The sequence below is a fragment of the Stylophora pistillata genome, chromosome 5 (genome assembly GCF_964205215.1).
Source record: "Stylophora pistillata chromosome 5, jaStyPist1.2, whole genome shotgun sequence".
NCBI classification, from domain to species: Eukaryota; Metazoa; Cnidaria; class Anthozoa; order Scleractinia; family Pocilloporidae; genus Stylophora; species Stylophora pistillata.
The window spans coordinates 16,411,278-16,436,967 of NC_142523.1; the positions used below are offsets into that span (position 1 = coordinate 16,411,278).

Genomic DNA, 25,690 nt, shown 5'->3' on the forward strand with positions numbered 1-25,690 from the left:
ATTAACAAGTTTTGAAGATGAAATTCTACCACACTGCCTCATGATAATAGTTGATCAAACAGAAGGTGTTTAAAACGTTTTGTCCAATTTCAGAATTGATCCAGAATACATGAGTATCGAAATCGACCAAAGTACAAATAAATATGATATCGGACGCTTCAGGTCTGCTGCTTGCCTCAACACCTAAGTGACATAAGGACTTGACCACTTTTATCCCACCGCACATTGCAAACTACAACATTCTTAATTGTGAATAACAAGTCAAACTAACCTGAGTGTGCCATCACCCGGCCTGTTTCCTCAATTAAACACGTTATTAAATCACATGAACAGATTTTGAAGATGACGGTGTGGATCTAACACGCGATGTTTTATACTATTAATTTAGAATTCATCAAAAAAAAATACATGAAAAGACAAATGAACATCATAGCACAGACTACGTTTGAACAGAATACGAAGATGGCATTGCCCGTTTGTTTTCTAGAAGATTTAGATGAATCCATAGGAAACATTGGTCAGTGGGTGCTTCATTAAAGATGTTACCTGTCTCTTCAATCAAACACATCGTCATTTAAAAGACTTGATGTAATAAGTCTTGAATTGCATTATCCAATGATCCAGTTTTTAATAATAGCAATTAATATTAAAAACTGGATCATTGGATAATGCAATTCAAGACTTTTTATTGGCTTAGCCATTATGGTATACAAGCCAATACACCATAATCTAAAATCTGTACAATGTAACATCCGGTTTCTTCTTACAAAATAAAGTCGAGAAGATTTGTCTAATATCTTGGGAGTGTTTTTTTTTTTAATAAAACAATTATTCCACTCGCGCTTGTTGGATATGAGATGATTGTAGCCAACTCGGCGCTACGAGCCTCGCTGCCTATCATCTGTCTCATATCCAACGCGCGCTCGTGGAATAATTGGTAATTATATTATCATGATCATTTTTATTGTCAATACTATTGTTATCATTAATGTTATTATCAAAGAAATGTCTTTAATAAGCAATTACGAAGGAAGTGCCTATCCTTTGCTTCAACTTGTTCATGGTGAAACATTCTGCGGTATAAAGCATGGTGTTTCAGCCACTAATTTTCGACCGGCCGGCTAGATCGAGTGACAGATAATTGGCGTTTCCTTTCACTACTAAGAACTTACCTCAAAGAAATCGTCAGACCTAACACTGACAATGAATAAAGGCTGAAGGTTCCTAAAGAAACTGTGGTGCTGCGTTGGGGGGGGGGGGGGGGGTAATAAGATAATTGGTTATATCAACTAAGTTGAAATTGTAAATAGGCCACCGTAACGAATAAAAAAGCTGACGTTTCGAGCGTTAGCCCTTCGTCGTTACGGTGGCCAATTTACAATTTCAACTTAGTTGATATAACCAATTAACATACAATGTGCTATTAACTTTACGGAATCTTGATTTTGAAATAGAGGGAGAGGGTCACTTTAGAAAACAGACCATGGAATACATGTAACTTGTTACTGCATCAGCCAGATCTGTATTTATTACTCTGATAAAACTATTACATTCGTAGCACTGAGAAATGCATTATATATTTCACGAAGAGAAAAGTACTCTCGATTCCAAAGAAGCCTTTACGAGTAAATGACAACTTGTCCCCTCCGAAAGAGCACTAGTTAGCAAAGGTCAGATAAATTATGCCAGAATAATGACTTAACTTAATTCATTAGAACTCCCTTGATGTTACAGTTTACCAAGAGATAAATTCTGTAGCCCGAGAAATGTCAACATTAAGCCTGCTTATCATGCAATATCCCTCACTGACACAGCATCAGATTTCTTTAGAACATAACCTCCAGCTGCTCGTTGCTGATTACAACACTGTCATCTGTGACATTTGATAAAAGGGTCAAACTAACTAAATGGTATCACATTTCTTCTCAATCAGTGCTCCAGTTTAATTAGATACTCAGCAAGTCAACTTATTGGGACGCTAGGGAGAAACCATGGCCTGAATAAATAATGTGCCGCGTAGCACTATAAACACAAATGGTGGAACAGAGTTTTCAGAGTTAATTCTCTGTTCCACCATTATAGCCTGAATAAACAAGCTGAGTGCAAGGCACTAAATTGGCGCCGGAGTATGGTGGAACTTTGGGGGCTAACAACCCTCCCCTCCCCCCCCCCCCTGCACGTTTTCATGCTGAAAATATCGCCAATGCAGCATAAAATTGGCAAAATATGTAATATGGTGATTTTTTCACGAATCCTTATATCAGCATCGTGCTTGGCAAAATAATATATTGTAAAACAGTTTTTGAACAGCTCCGGCCTATGTCGGAGAAGCTTTTTAACTGCTGCAATTCTCCATCAAACTAGAAAGTGTGTCGACAGGAAATTAGACATGATTCTAAAATTTTTCTCCGAGGGAGCCCAATCGAATGCTAAGCTGAAAGATTTTAGACTGTGCCGGAAAAAATAGAGATATACTTTATCCTTCCTGTTTGTTCCTGTAAGTCCTTTGGATTTAGCGGTACATCTGGGATTTCCGGTTGATGAAAGTAAATACAAAATTACTAAGGACCAGCAAGCACAGATAGCCCAAACTTGTAATCAACAAGAGCATTTTCTTTAGTCAAAACATGGGATGTGAAAAGGCAGTCTCATTAAGAAAAACATAACAACTTGATTTGAAGAAGGAGGCTTCGATCCAGAATACAGTGCATTAATACCGTAGGGGAAGACTAGCTTAAGCAAACTTGCTAAGCGGAAGGGACAAAGAGTCTTGAATCACAAGAGCTTCTTCCTTGATGTATCATGCCTTGTTGCTAGAACGTCTCCGGTATTTTCCCTCTGGTTAATTCCATCTCTAACTCCAAAATTAGACTATAACTCCACCTACAACTTATTTATATAAAAATACGCTCCGTACTTTTGTTCTCATTTGCTTCTATTCTTCACCTTGTAAGGGGACACCACATCTAACAAATAGCAGCACATATGACCGTGTGATAGGCAATCTGAAACACTAAAAGTTAAAGTTAGTGATAACCTTTAAAATCTGAATAAACTCACAGATGTAAACCTTACGTTCATCAAAATGCTTCAAGTCTTCTGCAAATCTTTAAAACACTTAAAATAATGATGATCTGATAGAAATAACATATTCAACAACGGATCACATGAACCACAAAAAAATCGCTCTTCATTTTATAAACTACACAACACAAGTCTGCAATTTGTACCACCAAAACACATCGACTGCCTCGTGATAAGCGTGGACCAAACACACGGTGTTCAAAACGTAACGTGCTATTTTAGAATCGCTCTAGAATACATGAATACTGTAATCGACCAGAGTATAAAACAATGTTAGGACGCTAGGGGGAAACTACCTTAAGCAAACTCGTTAAGCGAAAGGCATGAAGAGTCTTCGATCACAAAGCACAAAGCTTTTCGTAATGTATCATGCTTGCTGCTTCATCGTCTAGTTTCTCTGATTAACTCAAACTCTAAACTCTTACTCCAATTCAACCTCAACTGCGTTCGACTTCATTTGACTACTGACAGCTCCAACTACAACTTATCACCATCAACCTGCAAAAGCTAGGAACTATGTGAAAATAATTGGTCAAAATATTTAATACCCTAGGACATATAGGGTCCCCCTGGGAAAACCCCCATTTCCTGCTTTTTTTGCATAATTAATTAGCTAACTTTGCATTGCTACTGACAAACTGAAAGTCCATCTGCAAATTCAATCAACTGTGTTGTATTCTATATCTATCAGGCTTAAAGAAAATTGAATTTTTTTTTAACTTTTTCTTTTCATTTCTTCCCTTACCTCTCGGTAATAAGTAAACGACTTTTTCCAGTTTTGACAAAGTCCAAAAATTAAGGTATTTTAAAGCTCAATATCTCCGATGATCAACCACTTCTGATATTTATTCTTGTATGGGCAGTGAAAGCCATCACTGGACTTCCAAAATCGGTAATAACATTTTTGGGCAATCTATTTCATAACCCGTGCTGACGTGAAATCCACATCTACCTCCCGCTTTTTAGTCTAATCATCAAAATTCCGTACCCCACATCTTTGTTTTACTAACTTCAAATAACTTGAAATTTCCAAGAAAATCTGATGGATCAAGTATTACATCACTCGCAGTGCCTGTGGGCAAGATGAAGCAGATCCTCTGTTCTGATTGGCTACTCGAGTGGGCAAGATGGGCCCATCTTGCCCACTTAGGATTGCCAGCATTGAACCCACGCATGAAAAAAAAAATTGAATCAGAACTACGTTCATAATTCTTCAATTTCGGCGATGTAAACGCAAAAAAGTGGCAGAAGTTAGTTAAAACAAAGAAAACAGAAACGACTCTCTTGAGTTTGTTGTGCTACAAACATAGTTGGTTTTCTTTCCTGGCTATCTAAGTGAACAAGTCAATCTTAATTCGTAATAAAGTGAAATCTTTTTGCAATATAAAAAATCCTTTATCAACCAAGCTTGTTCAGTCACGATGGCTGGATATTAGCCTCATTCTTTTTGCACATTTTTATGGACCTTGACTTCGTCCCGGTTCATAAAAATGCAAAAAAGGAACTTGGCCAATACCCAGCCATCTTTACCTCGCGCTTCGATGTTAACAATGCATATATATTGGACAGTACACTCAAAGCAACCTTTAATAATATATTGAAGTTAATTATTCTTAAATGAGAGCTGCAAACATTTTAGTTGATAACTTTCGTATTCATCTATGATGGTCAGGATCTGTTGGAAAAATAAACTGGATGTGTCAAAGAATTTTGAGAGATGTCTGATGTGAAGTTTTTCCGTTGCTTTGTATTTCTCTATGTGGCTGGGCGCTCAGTAATTTTGCTGCGTAAGTTTCCCTAACAGTAGCCCTCGCAGGGGCTTTTTTAATTTCAGTTCAGTAGTTTATGAACTGCTATTATCATCTGTTATGTCTGGATAGATGATGGACTTCATTGAGGGTGAGTTCCTTAAGGAGCAAGTGGAATCCATCGAGCAGTTCTCTGACTTCGTCACCAACTTGAAACGTGTTGGTCCAGGACTGGGTGAATTCCAGTTCGATAAGCTGACGCTGGGTGATGATGACTAAGGGTTGTCAGCAACGTCCCTCCTCAGACAGATGGGCTCTAGACAGTAATTCACTTAAACTGGATTTGCCGTTATGTCACCTTTTATTTCGTTGACTTTTTTTTTCTGTTTTGTATTTAGTATTATTTTTGTTTCATTTTTTTTTCACAGTAAACATGTACATGTACTGGTCATGAAAGTTCCTGTCAATGAGAAGATTTTCGCCCATACGTTTGTCAAAGGTTGAACATCAAAGAAAAGAGGAGAGAAATCGTATGTGTTTGTCTACTGTATTCCCTTCACAAGCCGTACCTCTACAAGCAGAGTAATTTTTTTCCTTGTTCAAAAGGAAATCTGACAAGAAGAAATAGAGCGTTTTCACTCACGTAACCAAATGTCTTTATCGTCGTGGTAACCGACTTCATCCGCCATGTTGGTGTTCCATGATAATCAGCTGTGAGTATTGTGAGAGGAAACATTTGAAGCACATTTTACGGTTTTGAGAAGACAATAGTGTAATATTTAAATATTCTTTATCACGGTCCTTTGCCTTGTCATTAGCTGTGGGAACAAAACAGAGAAGAAGTGGTCTAACGTCGAAAAAGTAATGTTTTTTCGTGTCCCACGTGTTCAGTATATTCAAGGAGAGTACACCGAAGAACTTACTTCTGAGCGAAGAAGAATGTGGATCTGTGCGATAAGTAGAGATGGACTTAACGGATGATATTTAAGAACGCGATAGGGTCTGCAGCCAGCACTTCGTTTCAGGAGAAGCTGCGAAAGATTGAGATTTATTCAACGTAGACTGGGTCCCTACCCTCCATCTTGGGCATTCAAATATGCAGGTCCATTGCATCGGGCAACTATTTTATTTTCACTGTAATAAAGTGGGTATTCTTTCTCTCCAAAAGGTTTTTTAACTGTAGATGTACCTTAAGCAGTCTAAAATTTAGGAAACATTTTCAATACACCAGATTTGAAAGACTGATATAAATGGTTTTTCATTTTAGGGACATCAAATTGCATTGTTTCAGGGTATATACCATAAGCAAGGCATGCAGCAAAGGTGGCAGCAAATACTCCACAGTCACTGCTATTTGTCTGTTGTTGCACAGGGACAACTTGAATGCTAGTAAAATTTGAACGTCCAACAAGATTGAGTACCTGCTATTGTACTTCATTTAGAATAATGTTATGATACAAACTGTCATACAAGTTGACAGTACCCTCTTCACACCCTACTGAGCTTACGCATACCCAGTGGGCATTACCAGTATGCAGAATCTGAATAAATTCCTCAATAACCTGATTGAAGTTTCTAACAGGGCCCAAAGTTGGTCTCTGAAAGCCCTCCACATCTGGATTAATGTTTCTTAGACAAAAATGTACTTCATGGATAATATCACAGTCAAGCCAGCCATTGGGTGACGAAATCAATTGGTAATGCCCATCATTCAGCTTTGCAAGTGATGCTGACTTTTCTGAAGAGCACTTTGAAACACCAGTTATCACAACACTATCATCAGATGTATTGAAAGAGTCATAACACAGGGGCGTAGCCAGGATTTTTCAAAGGGGGGGTTACAGAGGCTACTCACCATTTACACCGCTGCCCTCCCGCGTGTATCAGCTGGCTCATTCGTATTATCGAGGCATGAAGGCCCATATTAACTAAGTACAGGAGCCGTTGACGAAAATACTTTACAAAAAAAACATTTTAAAAAAGTGGGCTTTTCAACAATGGCTTTTACGGCCAAGATATTGTGGCGTTTTCGCCACCTGAATATTGTAGGTTGTTTGCTCTAAAGAAGGCCTACCAAGGGGGGGTCACGGGCACCCCAGGACCCCCCTGCCCTGGCTACCCCCTTGTAATAACCTTTGTTCAGTTTTTTCTCCTGATTTACACACCATACATTCCCAAGTTTTCATTGCATTGTTCAGCATCTGCTTGAAGTATAAGCAGGGCAAATGAAAAAACTTTCTACCTCGACAAAATGGGTTGTGGCATTTCAGTAGTTTATCTGAACACAGTGGCTTCTGTTTGCATGTGCAGATAAAATCTAATTTGAGAGCTTCATCCAAAATATCTCTCGTCTGTTTCCATCTTGATTTTTCATTTTTGGCTGCTGGTGTTTTTAGACACAGGGGACAAATCCACTTGTTAGGTACTTTTGTAATTTTCAAACAAGATAAATGAAAAGTAGAGATGGGACATGCTTGGTTTGTACATGTTACCACGGGCCCTCTAGTTCCCAGTCTGCAAAAACAGGCAGAATTGGCATCAGGAGATGAATGAGACAAACTTCACTTTTGAGTATACCACCTTCCCAAAATTTCTGGTAGCATACAATATCTCCAGAAGTGATTAAGTTTGGAAACAACACAGTGCCAGTAGCTGACATCAGGAAAAATTCTTTCACAGAAGAGATCAATTTGCTCACGAAAACCACAAACAACGAAGTCACAATAAAGCTTTTCCGCAGTGAATATTTACTGCTGGATTTGGTAAAAGTAGGCATGCTCCCTTTTCAGACTTGAATCTCCATTTCTGACTTCAAACAAGAGTTGTATTTGTTAATATACTGCTCCAAGTCTGTATCCTTTAAACAATAGGGGCATTTGACCTCCCCACATCCATTCCCACAGCAATCACATCTACACAAAAAGTCAGGTGTGGCATGTAACCATGGATATTGTTTATTGATAAACGTGCCACATTTCGTTACCTGAAAGTTGATGTGCTTCTCCTTCATGATCTTTTCAAAAGTTTCAATAGCAACACTTTCATGTTTACAACCATGTTCTGTAGACTTCTATACGCCTTAAAATGGTCCTTACTGTAATAACTCGTGTCAAGCACCAAAAACAACAATAAATCCATCGATTCGACCAGAGGCAGGCACTCTGATCGTATTTTTTGTCTGATAACAAGAGAGGATCGATTCCAACACAAGAAATCTTCTCTAAATAACGTATTTTCACGTGGGGATCGAGCCTGTTCGCATAATCTGAGAGAGGATATCCCGCCATGTTGAAAAATGTGGAACACCAACACGGCGACTCAACTTTCCCGCGAAAAATGTGAGGTCACGTGAAAACGTTCCATAGAAACTTAGCAACTTTCTCCTTAGGCTTCACTTTTGCAAAGGGAATCTGATATTGCAAATAGTATTGACCCAGTATACCTGATGTTAACATCAGTATGCATATTCTCCATACTGTTCTCTGTAAGTTACAAAACGTTTCCCGTGTTCAGTCCGCGCGGGACTGGTAATTTACGTCATGTATTGTTCATATTATGGTATAAACCATGTGCTCGGACCTCCAGAAGTCAAAGTTCGGTCCTAAATGTCTGTTTGTTTTTCTCATGAATGTTTTCTTTACGTTTCCTTCGAGTCCACAAATCTTGTAAGTATGTTGTCACTGTAGTATTTTCATTCCGCTTCGTTTTGTTTACGTTTGTTTCCTTTTGTACAGTCAAACCAGATTTTCGTGAAATTAAAAACTTATTCGAGCATTCAAGTCTACATTCTCTATAAATTTCCTAAGGTCCTGTCAATTAGAATTTAGAAGGGATAAACAACAGGTTATTAGATAACAAGCCAACAACTCCTACATTGCTATATCATGTTACACCTGATTTCCACTATCAGTTCTTTCTTCAGGAGTATACTTCTTTGTTTTAGTCACATTAAGAGTCTTTACAGGAGGAATTTGTTTTTCTGAAGGTGGATGTGACAATGTCTTCAGTAAACTAAAGCGCCCTTGAGTAACACTTAAGTACATTTGGTACGACGACTGCTTCAGTATGCAACATAAATTGTCCTCTGTATATGTGGTTAAATCTAATATACATACTAAAAACCTCCGTTGAAACTGGAGTCTTCCCAACTTCTTTGAAAACCTCACTGGTTCGTCCGAAACTGAGAAACCCTAATCTTGAGCCTGATTTGTTTGCCAATTATAGACCCATAGCCAATATTCCATTTGTCTCTAAGATAATTGAAAAGTCTGAACTACCATGGACTATTTCCTTCCTTACAATCTGCATACAGGAAACATCACTCAACAGAATCTGCTCTACTTAGAGTTAGTAATGATATGTTTAGGATACTTGACTTTCAAGGCGAAGTAATTCTGGTTCTACTTGATCTATCAGCAGCGTTCGATACCATAGACCATCATCTTCTGCTCACGAGACTAAGGAAATACTTTAGCTTCACTGGAACTGTTCTTCAATGGTTCTCCTCGTACCAACTTGATCGCTTCCAGCAAGTGACTATTAGTGATTCTACATCCTCACCGCGATGCTTAGAATATGGAGTACCTCATGGCTCGATACTTGTCCCATTACTCTTTACTCTCTACCTGGCACCTCTTCAAGAAGTTATACTTACTCGTGACTTAAATTGTATGTTCTACGCCGACGATACCTAAATCTACATCACTATTAAAGATCCTGAGCATTCTGCCGAGTCTGTAAATATTCTTCAAGCATGTGTAAATGATGTTTTAGCATAGTACACTCAGAACATGCTGAAGAGCAATCCAGATAAAACTGAAATTCTGCATTTCACCTCCCGGTTCAAGAAGCAACCGTCATTGTTGGAGACTGTAACATTAACAAATAGTGAAATAGGAATCAAAGGAAAAGCTACGAATATTGGCATTGTAATGGATAAAAATCTATCTTTTAACGATCATATCAATTAAACATGCAAAAAAGCCACTTTTGCTATAAGATCCATGGGACGCATCCGTCGATACCTTCCCAATGATACGTTGAAGATGCTAGTCAACTCCCTTGTAATTTTTAGACTAGACTATTATAATAGCATTCTATATGGAATACCAAAGTATCAAAGGGACAAACTACAGAGGATCCAGAATATCGCTTCTCGTATAATAACCGGGACACGAAACACTGACCATATCACACGTATTTTAAAGAATCTACATTGGCTGCCAATCGAAGCAAGAGTTAATTTTAAGATATTACTTATAACTTATAAGATCTTAAATGAGCAATCTACTAGTTATTTAGAACCTATTATAGAAGAATACCACCCATCAAGAACACTGAGATCATCAACTCGCTTACAGTTATGCATCCCACCTATTAAATCCAATTCCTATGGTGGACGCGCTTTTTCAGTATCTGCACCGAAACTATGGAACTCAATTCCCGAATATATTAAAAGAGCGGAAACAGTAGAAACATTCAAAACTAAGCTTAAGACATTTTTGTTTAAAAAACATTACTGTTAATTAATTACTTATACTTATAATAATCTGTTGTTAGGCGCATTCAGATTAGAATTGCGCCCTATAAGCATCTACTTATTATTATTATTATTATTATTATTATTATTATTATTATTACGTGCACTGATCATGAAAATGATCTGCCTAGAAAAGAAAAAACAGCTTGCAGTGTTAGATACGTGCAACGACCATGAAAATTATACTCAACATTCGTATAGATTTTTCTTTTCTTTATCGTATAAGCCAAGTTTATATCCACAACGTGTCGTGTCGTTAGAAGCCATTCGCGAGGTGTGTTGCGTGATGGTTTCCTATACAAATACAGGACCGGCGTCACGCGACAGTAGCGGAGATAACCTTTCGCGGTCCTAATACTTCGAGAAATTCTCGCGATTGAGTCTCCTGCATTGAATTTTGAGCAGAATGGACCATTAATGGTCGAGGAGAAGTCGTTTTTGTTAAACGTAAAATTTTTCGTTGTTTTCCCAAACAAAAAATAACACTCTTTCTATTCGTTAATCATTAAAGTTCTGGTGACGTGTTTTCCCGCCACTCTTTCATTTCACATTTGATCATGCATGGCGGTCAAAGGTTTCAGGTAAATAATTCATAATTTCCGATTTCAAGATGGCTTTTAAGTTGCCTTATTTTACCAAGTAGGCAATTGTAAATAAGGTGACTGATTTACCGCAATTTCGGAATGAAGATTTTAAGGAAATTGGAATCGTCGGACGCGGTTCGTTCGGAGTTGTCGTCAAAGCTAAACATCTCGTTCACGGCTACGTGTCAGACCACAGGGGGCCCATACAATCTGTTTGTGTAGCCGACCGTTGTTTTATAGTGAATGTACCAGATTTACCGTTTGCCTCACCTATAGTGATATATTGCATATGTGCACGATCCTTCGCAGTAAAGCACCATTTAAGCAATAGTGACAATCAGACATGAAAAAAATTCGGGCCTGTACGGGATTCGAACCACTGACCTCTGCGATACTACGACACTGCAAATGTAAAAATAATTGTAATGCAATGAAAAATGTCTGATAACTTTTAAGAGCAACACACACATAATGGTAAACAGAACTAGTGACTATACAACAACTAAATTTTTCGAGCAAAAAGTCTAGTTAAACAACAAACATATGAAATACATATATATAAACTGCGTTTAAGAAACGTATATGTGCACGATCCTTCGCAGTAAAGCACTATTTAAGCAATAGTGAAAATCAGACCTGAAAAAAATTCAGGCCTGTACGGGATTCGAACCACTGACCTCTGCGATACTAGTGCTTAAATAGTGCTTTACTGCGAAGGATCGTGCACATATACGTTTCATAACCGCAGTTCATATATATGTATTTCATATGTTTGTTGTTTGATTTATCATCTTACGGGTTTATGTCGAATTAATTTGATGGCCTGCTCCCAGTTGGCTTGTTAGCTCAATTGGTAGAGCGCTGCACTAGTATCGCAGAGGTCAGTGGTTCGAATCCCGTACAGGCCTGAATTTTTTTCAGGTCTGATTTTCACTATTGCTTAAATGGTGCTTTACTACGAAGGATCGTGCACATATACGTTTCATAACCGCAGTACATATATATGTATTTCGTATGTTTGTTGTTCATAGTGATATATTGCTGACTATGTACATAAATCATTGATAAATAAACGTTGAACTGCTTTACCTGTGGTGCATAGTCGTCCTTTTGCCTCAAAAATGTTTTTTTTTTGAGCGATTTTGAATAAGTCTGATTTCGACGTTAATGTAATGCATTGAAGAAAGACAAGGGTGGAAGCCTTGTTTTGAAAGGGTTCAAGCGCCCGAGCGATTTTGAATCCGAAAATCGCATCGCTCCGCTTTCAAACCTCGCAGCATTAAGGTCAAAAGATGCACGATTCTCCTCGTACCTTCCAATCGAAAATCCATCCAAACGGACTGGAGCTAGCCCTCGAAGAGAATCAAAATCCCACAGTATTTTAGCGTCTGCAATGCGTAGCAAGATTCTCATGTGCCAGCCAGAAACCGTCACGTTAATTTCTCTTTTCTGATTGGACGACGTTAAACGAGAACTAATTCAAAATATCTAACGAGGGTGGGGAACCAATGGCGTTTAGTAACCCCTCAACTGTTTACCCACCAGACTCAGGTCGTGTGTCTTGACGCTCACCGGAAGCAACTTACATTTTCGTCCATTGTTCGCATCTCCTTCATCAACTGCATCAAAAGTAAACAGGTCACCCGGCAACATAAAGAGGCCGAGCCAGGCTTTTGATGAAAGCATAGGAAACATCGCTGCACTTTCCCATGCGCACTTCTCGCAGACAAGCAACGAATAGCTAGGCCTTGTCACGGCGCCATCTTTACGGGTAGACAAAGCGGTCAGAAATTACAGTGTTTGTATGGGAATCCCATGGCAAATAACTTTTCCCAATATCAAATTTTACGCAATTTATGAATCGCAACGTTAAAACACTGAGCAGAAGATTGTATTCACCAAGTTTGAAGAATGTAGGTTGGATAGAAGACGCTCAATTAATTTTTCTAATTTTCCATACATTTGTCTGTAATTTTCTGCGCCGCCCCTTCTACCCTGCGAAAATTTCGGTCTGTGCATTCAAAGTCTTTTAACCGATCAGCCGGGATTGCAATATTTGAATACTAAACAATCTGTTTCCCTGTTCATTCATTGGCGAACGCGAACAATGGGCGAAAATGTAAGTTGCTTCCGGTGAGCGTCAAGACACACGACCTGAGTATGGTGGGTAAACAGTTGAGGGGTCACTAAACGCCAATGGTTCCCCATCCTCGTTACATATTTCGAATTGGTCCTCGTTTAACGTCGTCCAATCAGAAAAGGGAAATTAACGTGACGGTTTCATGCTGGCACATGAGAATCTTGTTACGCAAAAATACTGTGGGATTTTGATTCTCTTCGAGGGCTAGCTCCGGTCCGTTTAGATGGATTTTCGATTGGAAGGTACGAGGAGAATCGTGCATCTTTTGACCTTAATGCTGCGAGGTTTGAAAGCGGAGCGATGCGATTTTTGGGGTCAAAATCGCTCGGGCGCTTGAACCCTTTCAAAACAAGGCTTCCACCCTTGTCTTTCTTTAATGCATTACATTAACGACGAAAACAGACTTATTCAAAATCGCTCAAAAAAAAAACATTTTTGAGGCAAAAGGACGACTATGCACCACAGGTAAAGCAGTTCAACGTTTATTTATCAATGATTTATGTACATAGTCAGCAATATATCACTCTAGGTGAGGCAAACGGTAAATCTGGTATATTCACTATAAAACAATGGTCGGCTACACAAACAGATTGTATGGGCCCCCCTGTGGTCAGACACAGTGGTTGTGAAGAAGTTACTGGAGGACAGTGTAGACGACCAGCAGGAATTCATCAAAGAGGCTAGAATGCTTCATAACCTTCAGCATGAAAACGTTGTTTCATTCCAAGCATTCTGCCAACGCCTTGTGCTATCATGTTGGAATATGTATGTTTTGATTTTTCGCCGTTCGGTGATGACATCGATAAAAAAGTGCATAGCCTTCAAGAATTTCTGGGTTTCGTGGATAAACAAGATGCATTGGAAAGCTTTAATGAGTGTGGATGCGTCGCTAAGATTGCCAAAGATGTGGCCAGTGGCTTGCGTTACCTCCACAGTAAGGACATTACTGACATTGTGCATAGAGACCTGAAAACTGCTAATGTGTTGGTGAGTAACCAACATTATAGCAACATTACAAGCGAAGAAGATCTCTCCAAAGAACTGCAGGAAAACCCCATCATGTGCAAAGGTAACAGACTTTGGGGAAAATCTGATAGATTACCAGTAGTCAGTGGTGTACCGCAAGGGAGTGTACTAGGAGCATTATTATTTAGCATTTATGTAAACGACCTTCCAAACATCTGTCATAATTGTTCAACTCAATGCTATGTGGACGACTCAAAACTTCTATTATCCTTCAGTGCGAATGATTCTGCCAAACCTATAGAAAGAGTGAACTCTGATCTACAACGTATACGCGATTGGCGTTTCGACAATTGCTTAATGCTTAATCCTGAGAAGACTAAACTGATGGTCTTTGGCAGTCGAAGAATGTCTCTTAAAGTTCCAGACTTTAAGTTGTCCCTGCTCGGGAAGGAAATCATCCCAGCTCAAACAGTCAAGGATCTTGGTGTTATTTTCGATCCCACACTATCCTTTGACAATCATATCTCTGCGACTTTCTCATCTTGCATATCGAAACTATCCCAACTAAGTCGCATTAGATTCGCCTTTAACAAAGATCTGCTTGAAACTATAATTAACGCCCTCGTTTTTAGTAGGATGTACTACTGTTCGTCAGTATGGTCTTCCACATCAGCTTGTAATGTTCATAAGGTACAATATGTTCAAAATTTTGCCGCCCGAATTATTTGCAATGTGAAGAAGTACGATCATATTTCTTCCACATTAGGGAATCTACGCTGGCTACCGATAAAAACAATCCTGTATTATCGTGACGCTACCTTATCATTCAAATGTAAAACGGGCTAGCTAGGTCCCATTTTGATACCCATGGCTACTGGGACCTAGCTATGCCAATCTTTTTGTGGGTTTTGTCGAACACCAATTTTTCAGCCAATACAACGGCTCCAAACCTGAACTCTACGGTCGCTACATCGACGACTGTACCGGCGCCACCTCCTCTACCAGAGAGGAGCTCACTCAATTCATAACCGCAGTCAATTCTTTTCACCCGGCTCTGAAATAAACCTGGGAAATTTCTGACAATTCTTTATCCTTTTTAGACATCAAAGTTTCAATTGAAGGCAACGGTTTATGCACTAGTGTGTATTACAAACCTACAGACTCGCATAATTACTTGTTCTATTTGTCTTCGCATCCATTTCACGCTAAGAATTCCATTCCTTTTTCTCAGTTTCTAAGACTTCGTCGTTTATGTGGTGATGACTCTGATTTCCACCTCAAATCAGAGTCAATGTGCCAGTTTTTCAATAAACGTGGTTACCCTGATTCTGTCGTTCAAGCGGGTTACCACCGCGCCCAACTTATTGATCCACATTCAGCACTACAAACGTCACAAAAGGAAGATTCCGACCGCATTCCATTCACTCTCACGTTTCACCCTCATAACCACTCAGTTAAGTCCATCATTCTTAAAACCTTTAAATTACTTCAAAACGATCCAGAGACAAGCACTATCTTCTCGCAGCCTCCGCTCATTTCATTCAAACGCGACAAAAACATAGGCAAATTTTTGGTCAGAAGTTCTTTTCAGACTAATGACCAACCAGGCACTTTTAAATGCGCTTGTGCACGATGCAAAACGTCTCCTTTCATTCACAACACTGAGAAAATATCGGGACCCAAACGATCCATTAAGATCACCGATCACTTCACATGCACCTCCGCCAATGTAATCTATTGCATAACTTGCACTTATTGCAAAAAGATTTACATCTGCGAAACAGGCAGAAGACTAGGTGACCGATCCCGAGAACACCTTCGCGACGTGGAAAGGAATGACAAGGACACATCGAAACCAGTCGCTAGACATTTTAATTTACCTAACCATTCTAAGCAACACATGGCAATCTGCGGTCTTTCCTTACACTTAGGTAGCACGGAAAGCCGGAAAACTCTTGAACAAAAGCTCATCTTTCAAACCGGCAGTCTAAATCCCACAGGTATCAACGAACGCTTTTCATTCCACTAATTTATTCGTGTTTTTCTCGTTACCATGTTCCCAGCAATCACGTAGCTCCTTTTTCTACCTTTAAAAGCACACACAATCCACAATTCCCCTATTCGCTCCGACGAAGGGCTAACGCTCGAAACGTCAGCTTTTATAATCGTAACGGTGGCCAATTTACCATTTCAACTTTGTTGATTTATTCAAATTATTTCGTTACCCCCACCGACGCAGCCCCAAACAGTTTCTTTAGAAACTATCAGCCTTTATTCACTTTCATAAATGGCTGCCGGATTAATATTCTCTTGTTTAAATTTAAATTAGCCCTTCTGGCCTCGCTTGAGATAATGTTTCTTTTGAATTTTGTACTGGAGAACGAGGCCAGAAAGGCTAATTCAAATTTAAACAAAAGAATATTAATACGGCAGCCATTTACGAAAGTGGTCTATAAATCGTGCCAACAACTAATCGCTGATCGTTTATAAAATAGTTATGAAAACTTTTAAGTTAAAACTATTGATGAGCGTAATTATTGTTATCATCACTAGAAGTTTCAAGAAAATTTTGTGTTCTAACCTCTCGGAATTAAGTTAGATTTTTAAATAAAAGCGGGTTAACTATGGAATATATTTAATTCCCTACTGTACCAGCCAGATTTGCGATCATCAATCTGCTAAATTCATTGTTTTCGAAGCACTTGGGACTGCTCTATATATATTTAACTAGAAGGCAGTCATAGGCCATTGCAATAGTTTTCGAGAAAACGACCACCAGCCCCTTCTGGTGAGCACAGGCTACAAACAAAATGTCGCCAATTTTTAATGCGCATACGTTAGCGTGAAGTTATATCTAGGAAGAAGTGAAAATAGAGCACTTTTCGCTAAAACGCGCTTCAGGTCTCCAGGAACACCACACTTTACATCCGAAGGCTTTCCCGCTTTTGTCCTCCCACATTTTTCGAATTACAACACGGTTATCTGTGATATTAATAACGAGCTAGGTCAAACTAACTTAATCACCTATAGCTATTTCCTCATTCAGTCACATTATTGTTTCAGTCAAACAAGATACTTGGTAAGACACGTCTGCAATGTGCACCTGATGATCAAAACTCATTCATGAACGGAGTTTAAGGATTAAAACTATGATCTCGCCTCAGAGTGAATCTAACGCACGGCGTTTAAAACGTTTAAGAATTGATGCAGACTACGTGAAACTGTCCAAAGACCAAACTAAGATCATGTCACACAGCATATCAAATGTCTCTTCCTTCTTAATATGTCACGTTTGATAAGAAGTGGAAACTTAACCACGTGGCCCAGATGTTGAGAGTAGTTTCTCTAAACTTATGGGGATTATTTGTCAATACGTGCTTGACCAATGAACGCGACAAGGATATCAGAATTAAGTTTTTTACCCGTGTGTGATTTCAAGTAGTTTCAGACTTCCCGTTATCATTTAGCTCTGTCGCTTCCTTAATTAAGTTCTCGATTTAGCCTGGTAACTAACAGTTTACATTTCAAGGAAATTCTGTAGGATATAAAAATGCACACACATTGGAAGATATTTCATAACGAACATAAAGTATTCAAGCAAAGTAACCATCCGGGCCTAGTATGACGAAGCTTCTGATAGTCGCTGCTTTGTTATTTTTTTTACCCAAACCAGGAGTAAGTTCAATGGGAACAACTACCAGTCCTCAACAACAGAATCCTCAGGCTGACGCTGACAAAGAGCCATGTCAGGTAAACTTTGTGCTTTATTCTAGTAGCTCTCAAGAGCGGTTGAGACTCACGCGAATTAATTAAATCTTATGCTCTTGCGCTGAAACTATTATTTCTCACGCATTTAAGGTTTCTGATTAAATTCTGATTACATATAATGAACTCCTTGTTTCCTTTGTGCTCGCTTCGAACATTTTCTAACAGTGGGAAGTCTCGTTCAGAATAATGAAATGTACGTCTTAGCAACTAATTTATTTTTATTTATTCGTGTTTTTCTCGTTGCCATGTTCCCACCAATAACGCAGCTCCATTTTCTGCCTTTAAAAGCACACACAACCCACAATTCCTCTATTCGCTCCGACGAAGGGCTAACGCTCGAAACGTCAGCTTTTGTAATCGTTACGGTGGCCAATTTACCATTTCAACTTTGTTGATATATCCAAATTATTTCGTTACTCCCACCGACGCAGCCCCCAACAGTTTCTTCCGAAACTATCAGCCTTCATTCATTTGTAATTTATATTTTACTAAAAAATTTTACAGGGGGGCATGGCCCCGTATCCCCACCTTCAGGAAAGTAATCCCTGCGGTGTCGCAATCGAATGCTATGCGGTCCAAATCCTCACTCTTCGCCACCAACTCAACTTTAGAGCTCCTGAAAATAAAAAAACCAGGAACTAAAAACAAAATTACCACTCATGTCTGCCAAGCTGAGTGCAAGAAAAATCGTTCATCCATCATTAGCTTTGGAAAATTTGTTGATAGTCTCATAAACATTTACATTTTTATCACAGTGAGTTGCCTTGCCATTGAAAACTAAACAGGGGTCGTAGTGAAAGTCATTTTGCTAGAGTCTGTGTGCCAAACCAGCACTGTTATTCTTTGACTCTGACAAGCGTCAGATGGTGACATATACCAGCTTCATTCAAAAAATGTTTCAAAGTTTGCTTGAAAATCTTTTAAATTACATTTTTCATTATACGCAAATAAAGTAATATTCGGTGAAGTCTCTTTCTTTAATTAACAGTACCCCGGTTTTCTATACTACCAATTCGCTGAATGATCGTTCTGCTTATGGAGGATTTTGCCGGACAGTACCTGCTATTGCCACCATAGTTAGTAGAGGAGACTGGTTAGGAAACGCGGCAAACTTCAGTCGGATAGGTTATTGTTCGATTTTATCGAGGTCACGTGACAATGACCCTGCACACATAAATCCAAAATGGCGCCGCGGGCTTGTTTCGACAGTCACGTAGCGTTTAAGTTTTTGGATTTTCTCCGTGATCGAGCGACATCTTACCTTCAAAATATAGCTAAAAACATTAATCAAATCAGTGGACATAATGCCAGGTGAAAATTTTTCAGTATTTGGCTGTGGAACGTGTAGGAGAAGTAAAGGAATTGGAATCTGGAAGCTACCGGCGCCGCGAAACGCAGAATACGAGAATTGGCGAGAAGACTGGCTGAAATTAAATAAGTTACTCTATGTTAGATACTTTAACCATATAGCCTTTATACTCATTTTGTCTATAAAATAATCGTTAATGAGTAATATTTAATATGTTGCAGGTTGTAGCTACCAAATTAATCTTTTGTAATAAATTACTTATTGACAAATTGTGGTAGGCTCTTAATTCTAACTATATCTGCCTTTCTTGTTCTTTGCTGGCTCTACAAATTTCCTTTCGTAGTGTTTTTGTCTTCATTTGTTTACATTGAATTTTGTGTTTCTGTATAACATCTTTGACCGGTGAAAAACACCGTACAGTAACATATAAATGAATAATGCTGTCCAAAACATCTTTTGCAATGCTGTTATCTACCACTGTGTCTGAGTCCAACAACATGGTGTTATATGCTTAGACCAATTGAACATCACAAGCTGATTTGGATTCTATCTTGACATTGTCAATCTTCAGCTTTCCAGTTTTAACCAAACGCATATACATGGATTCTACTTCTGAGAAGTTCATATTTTCTTCATCCCAGGCAATCGTATATCTTCGTAGCTCTTCTTTTACGCTTGGAGGGTAGATTTTCTTTCAAGTTTTTTATCTCGTGCTTTCATTGATAACGCTTCGAAGTCTTCAGCAGTGAATTTGGCTTCTTGAGTCGGTTGATTTCCCCGCGCTTGTTCCTCCTTATGCTTTATTGTCTTATGTCTTTTTAATCAAGCCTTAGTCTTGCATTTCTTTTGGCACAACTCGCAAACAATTCCCTCTTCGTATTGAACCTAAAAATCGAAAGACTTTCATTAAAAAAATATGTTGTTGTACTACGACCGATGCCATTGCTAAGGGCATCAATAACTGCAAAGTTTTTGGGCGAAAATAACGTTTTAAAGGCTTCTAAAAGACGTACAGAGTCAGCTGCTTCGACAAAGTGCTATTGTAATTCTTCCTCGTTTTCCAAAGTTTCCAATATGGCATCAAAATCGTCGCCGAAGAAAAATAAGTCGTTCATGTCCTCCATGTTGTTTTGGTTCTGTGCAGGGTCATTGGTCACGTGACGTTCAAGCGAAGCTCAGAGGACAGACAATAGGCCAGCCCTTTGAAGTTTGCCGCGTTTCCTAACCAGTCCCCTCTACTAACTATGTTGCCACTGCGCACTCCATCTGCGCGTATGCCATTGTCGTGTATGCTCGGGTGGAAAAACTCGTCTCCCGTAATGATCACGCAAGAGACTAAGCGCAATGAAAGGGATGTTTAACCCTATAATTTACGGGTCAAATTGGTTTAATCGTGCTGCCTTTGGTTAAAACCGGAAAAGAAAATTTATTGGACCATTGATCCCCATAAAAAAAAAACAAGAGGAAAAAATTAGAAATAATATTTTACCCATTGACTTCAATCAAACAGCACTTTACGGACATACCATAGAGTAGACATGATATTTTCTGGGCTGTGGAAAGGTCAGATTTTCACTAGGCCTTACTTAAAGTAATATAGTTCGGGTTTCACTTTATAGCCATAATTCGCATCGCACCTAAGAATCGGAATGTCGTTGATTCAAAATCTATTCCGTCGCTTCTAAGACTTTGATATCAATTATTTTCCGAACAGAGTATTCGATGGCATTTTCACTCTTCATTTTGAGCCCCAGAACTCAGAAAGGAACGGAAAATCCTATCTGAAAATTTTTTTAAGTCCGCTGCGTGGACTTCAGTTTAATCATTTGCCGGTTGTGATCGCATTAGTACTACTTAGCCTGGGGAGGTAGGGGGAAAGCCTCTCTCACACGAGACAATCGCGCTACATGGGTGTCAATGTGTTTCCTCATAGGGGAAGTGTTAGGAAAGCTTGAGCAAAATGTGACGACAAACGAATGAGTTGCCAGTAATCGATCCTTGTGTTTGCGCAATGATTTCTGGGACCGCCACGGGGCAAACATGGCATTCATTCTTTATTCACACTTATTCTACTAAAAAATACAACAACGAGAAAGAGAAAAAGTAGCAAAAAAAAAGAAGAGAGTTCTAACTATACACGAGTTTACACAAAGCAGTGGAAAGAGTGTCTAGTAGCCAAAGGAGCCAAGCTTTCGAGTTGGCTACTAAGAGCATCCCGCTAGAAAGAAATTATAGGAGAGAGGTTATCGCTCTTTAGCCGCTGGTTTATCAGAAATTGATTCGGGTCACGTTGATACAATGGAAGCGTAAGTTTTTGTTTGAACAGTTACGAAATATGTGGTAAAAAATCGACCGATAAACTTTTCACCATGCGCAAGGTATATTGCGACATCCTTGATGGTCTTAAAATTTCGAAATATTAGCTATGAATCGCCAAGAAACAACTCGTTTAAGCCTTTTCAGTTTTGTTTAATTGTGTTAAGTGTACCTCTAACTATTTTTAATACAAAAGAGCGCTGAAACAGCTACCTCAGATCAGCACGAAATTGAAATTGTGTGCGTGAGCATTAAATATCATCGTGATACGCTGAAGTAATTAAATACCTACATTGCTTAATTATTAGTTGTGATCTATAAGAACGAACCAGCGACGATAATCGGCTAAAAACTGAACCTTTTCTTCTGCGATGATGAGTAGTTACAAATGGGTCGCTTAAGGAGCGATACACAACTGAATTTATGTCTACAGGGATTACTGTAGAAGGTGCTGCTGAGGTTAAGGGATGTTTTAAATGTAATAGAACAAGATGCGATCTTTGTCGCAATTTCTTGGTTGAATCGAATTCACTTTAAAAGTTTTCAAACAGGCAAAAGTTACAAGATACGATCGAAACTTTCCTGGGATTCTAAGAACATCATTTATTTGGCTTCGCACAAGAAATGTTGCCTACAATACACTGATTCCACAACAAATGACTTTAGGGTTAGATTTCGCAACCATAAGTCTGCTATGGTCACTAAGAAAAAGACCTGTGAAGTAGCGGTACATTTCAACAAAACACCACATGATTTAAGCAATGCATTGATCAAGTGCAGGCGACCGTAAACAATTCAGGTAACATCGAGAAACTTTTAATTACCAAACATGCATATTGGAGCGCACAGTTGTTCTTTCTGGCACCTTTCAGCTTGAATAAGCGCCAGGAATTTCACTCCGAAAAAAGAATGAACTATGATTAATGTGGAGAATTTTTTCAAATTGGGCGGGCTTGTGACACTGCTAAAATATTTGACAACAAAGGGCAATAATTACTGAAAAACAATAGCAATTTCGCGTACGATGCCTAAATCAAAATCAAAATTGTTAATCGTGCTACCTATGGTCAAAACTGAAAGAAAATCTATTGGACAATTGGTTCCCATACAAAAACAAGATGAAATGAGAAATGATATTTTACACATTAACTTCAATCAAACAGCACTTTACGGACATACCATAGTGTAACCATGATATTTAATTTACCGGGCTGTGGAAACGCCAAATTGTCACTGGGCCTTAATTACTTAAAGTAAAGGCTGATAGTATACTATAAAGTAGTATAGCTCGGGTTTCACTTTATAGCCATAATTCGCATCGCATCGAAGAATCGGAATGTCGTTGCCTCGGAAACTTATTCCGTCGCTTCGAAGACTTTGATATCCATTACTTTTCGAACAGAGTATTCGATAGCATATTCACTTTTCATTTTGAGCTCCAGAAGGTCTATTGAGGTCGGAAAGGACCGACCTTAAAATTTTGAAAGTCGGCCGCATGGACTTCAGTTTAATCATTTGTTGTGATCGCATTAGTACTACTTAGCATGGGGAGGTTGGGGGAAAGCCTCTCTCACATAAGGCAATCGCACTACGCGGTTGCCAATGTGTTTTCTCACAGGGGAAGTGTTAGGACATCTTGAATAAATTGTGATGACAAATTTAAAAAAACCTCAAATAGCTTAGAAAACGTGTGATGACCGCTTTTTTAAGGCACCGAACAACAGTTAGACCTCTACAAACACACAGTTAATTTTCCATTCAGGGAAAAAACTGTTTTGCCAGGATTTATGATTGTGTAAGTGAGAGTGATCAGTATTAAGCATTAAGTATTTTATTTTATTCTATGATTTTATTTTATAAAATCCCCTGATGAGTGAGCAATCACGAAATAGGCTTTTAGGGATGAAAGCGTAGTCTTTGTATTTTTTCTAACTCAACACTCAATCTACCACGTCGGTCCGATTACCTTTTTTTCTTTCCAGAAATCCATCTTTGCTCGGGGATTTTCAGGGATTCCAGGATCCAATGGCATACCAGGAATGCCGGGAATTCCTGGGTCCCCGGGGTTGCAAGGACAACAGGGAAAAGATGGAGCCAAGGGAGAGCCTGGTGCCAAGGGACCAAGAGGCATGACAGGGACAAGAGGAGAAAAAGGAAATCAAGGGTCACGTGGTAAAAATGGTGTACCTGGAATGATGGGAATAAAAGGAGATAAAGGCAATGAAGGGTCACGTGGCAGCGGTGGACCGCCAGGAATGAAGGGTGTGAAAGGAGGACTGGGGCGTAAGGGAGAGAAAGGAGAAAGTGTGAATAGTGCAGTGTCACAGACCAACTGGAAACAGTGTGTGTGGAAAAATATGAATGATGACAGAGATAGTGGAAAGATCAAGGTATAGAAATATCTAGAAGATGCCATAAAAGTATTTGGGAGTTGGATTAAATAAACATTTTTAAAATTTTAAAATGGAAGTTAACAAAATTAATTTGTATTCAATTCTGTGCTTCATAGCAGGGAGGAAAATTACAAAGTCATTGAATTCTTCCCTAATGTGTACCATTATTATAAAAGTTTTTTGCAAGGATATTGTCTTCTTCCCATTTGTTCCAGGATTGCTCATTCAACAAGCTACAGTCTGATACAGCCATTAAAGTCTCATTCCAGGGAAATATGAGAGTCTATGGCAGGGATCAATGTAACCGGTGGTTCTTCAAGTTTAATGGAAATGAATGCAGTGGACCAATGACAATTGAGGCTGCTGTGTACAACTCTTGGCCATCTGGTAATCCCCAACTGCTTCACCACAGATCATTTGAGGGATTCTGTGAAAACATCTCACAAGGCAGGGTTACTGTGGAGTTATGAGTAGGAAAATGTCCCAGTGGTAGTACACAGGGTGATGCCTACACTGGATGGGAATCAGTATCCCGAATAATGATCGAGGAAGTCTCTAGAGCCCAGTCCTAATTACTCCTGTCGTTTTCATACAAGGAACGGTGAAGACTATTCCATTTTGTTTTTTCCGTCATCCTGGCTCTCAAGATTTTCTCCAAGAGCCATAATTGGGACTAATTATGGACCAATTATGGCTCTTGTTTTCTCCTATTATCGAAGTCCCGAAGTAAATAATATATTCTTTTATGTCGCTGAAAATGTTTTCTCTGAACATGTCTCCTACTTTTCGCGTGAACGAGATATAAGATGACTTCATTTTATTAACAGAGTTAACAAGGTTGCTGATCTCTTTTCAGTCGCGTGCTAGACTTCGCCGAGATGAGGGACTACTCGTAGTCTATAATTTACAAGTTTTCACCAAAGTGGAGGTGTTAGATATTTAACGAGCTGTGAAGGGGTGGAGTAAATATCCACCCTAGAATTGAAAAGTTATTTTCGTATAGCACAAAAAGATGAATTTAACTCGTTTATTCCTGCAACAGTTACGATATTTTCGGGCGCAAATTTCGTGTGCGTTTCCAAGAGGTGAATATCAAAAAATAATCGGAACTTGAGTAGTCAATCAGAGCGCGTCCTAAATGCTATCCAGTGTCTCGGTAAATACCAAAAGCAATTATATTATCATTACCATTGTCATTAACAGTACTATTATTGTCATTAATGTTATTATCAAAGAATTCTTTTAAATAAAAGTTAATCGTGCTCGAACATCCTGCAGCTACAAAGCTTGGTCATATTTCAGCCATTATTCATTGACCAGCCGGCTAGATCAAGTGACATGTATTGGTGGTTCCGTTTACTGATAGGAACTTACCTCAAAGAATTTGTTAAACTTAACATAAAGTGTGCTATCAACCTCTTGGAGGCTAGATTTTGAACAGAAGCGCGGGGTCACTATGCTAAGTTTAGAAAGACGAGTTGACCATGGAATACATGTAACTTCTTGTTGTATCAGCCAAATCTGTAGTTATTACTCGGCTAAATCCAATACTTTCGTAACGCTGAGAAATTCGCTAGATATTTCACGTAGCGAAAACTTCTCTAATTCCAAAGAAGGCCAAGGCCACTGAAAAGTAACAAAGATAAATCATGGCGGCAATTTTGGGCATAATGCTATGGTCAAAGTATTGAGCATAAGGCGGGATGATGACTTAACTTCATTTACAGTTAACTGTAGCCTGAGAATGTCAATGGTAAGCCTGGTCTGCTTTTCTTGTTTCCACTCTAGAAATTTGATGCAGCAAAACGTTGTGTTCTGAACTCTGGTAGACCTTTATTGTTCG

The 25,690-nt window shown here is 38.9% G+C and overlaps 1 pseudogene; it reads left to right on the forward strand.

Moving 5' to 3' along the window:
* The first annotated feature begins 17,640 nt into the window (after positions 1–17,640).
* Positions 17,641–24,497, forward strand: LOC148730556 (uncharacterized; annotated as a pseudogene).
* The last annotated feature ends 1,193 nt before the right edge of the window (positions 24,498–25,690 follow it).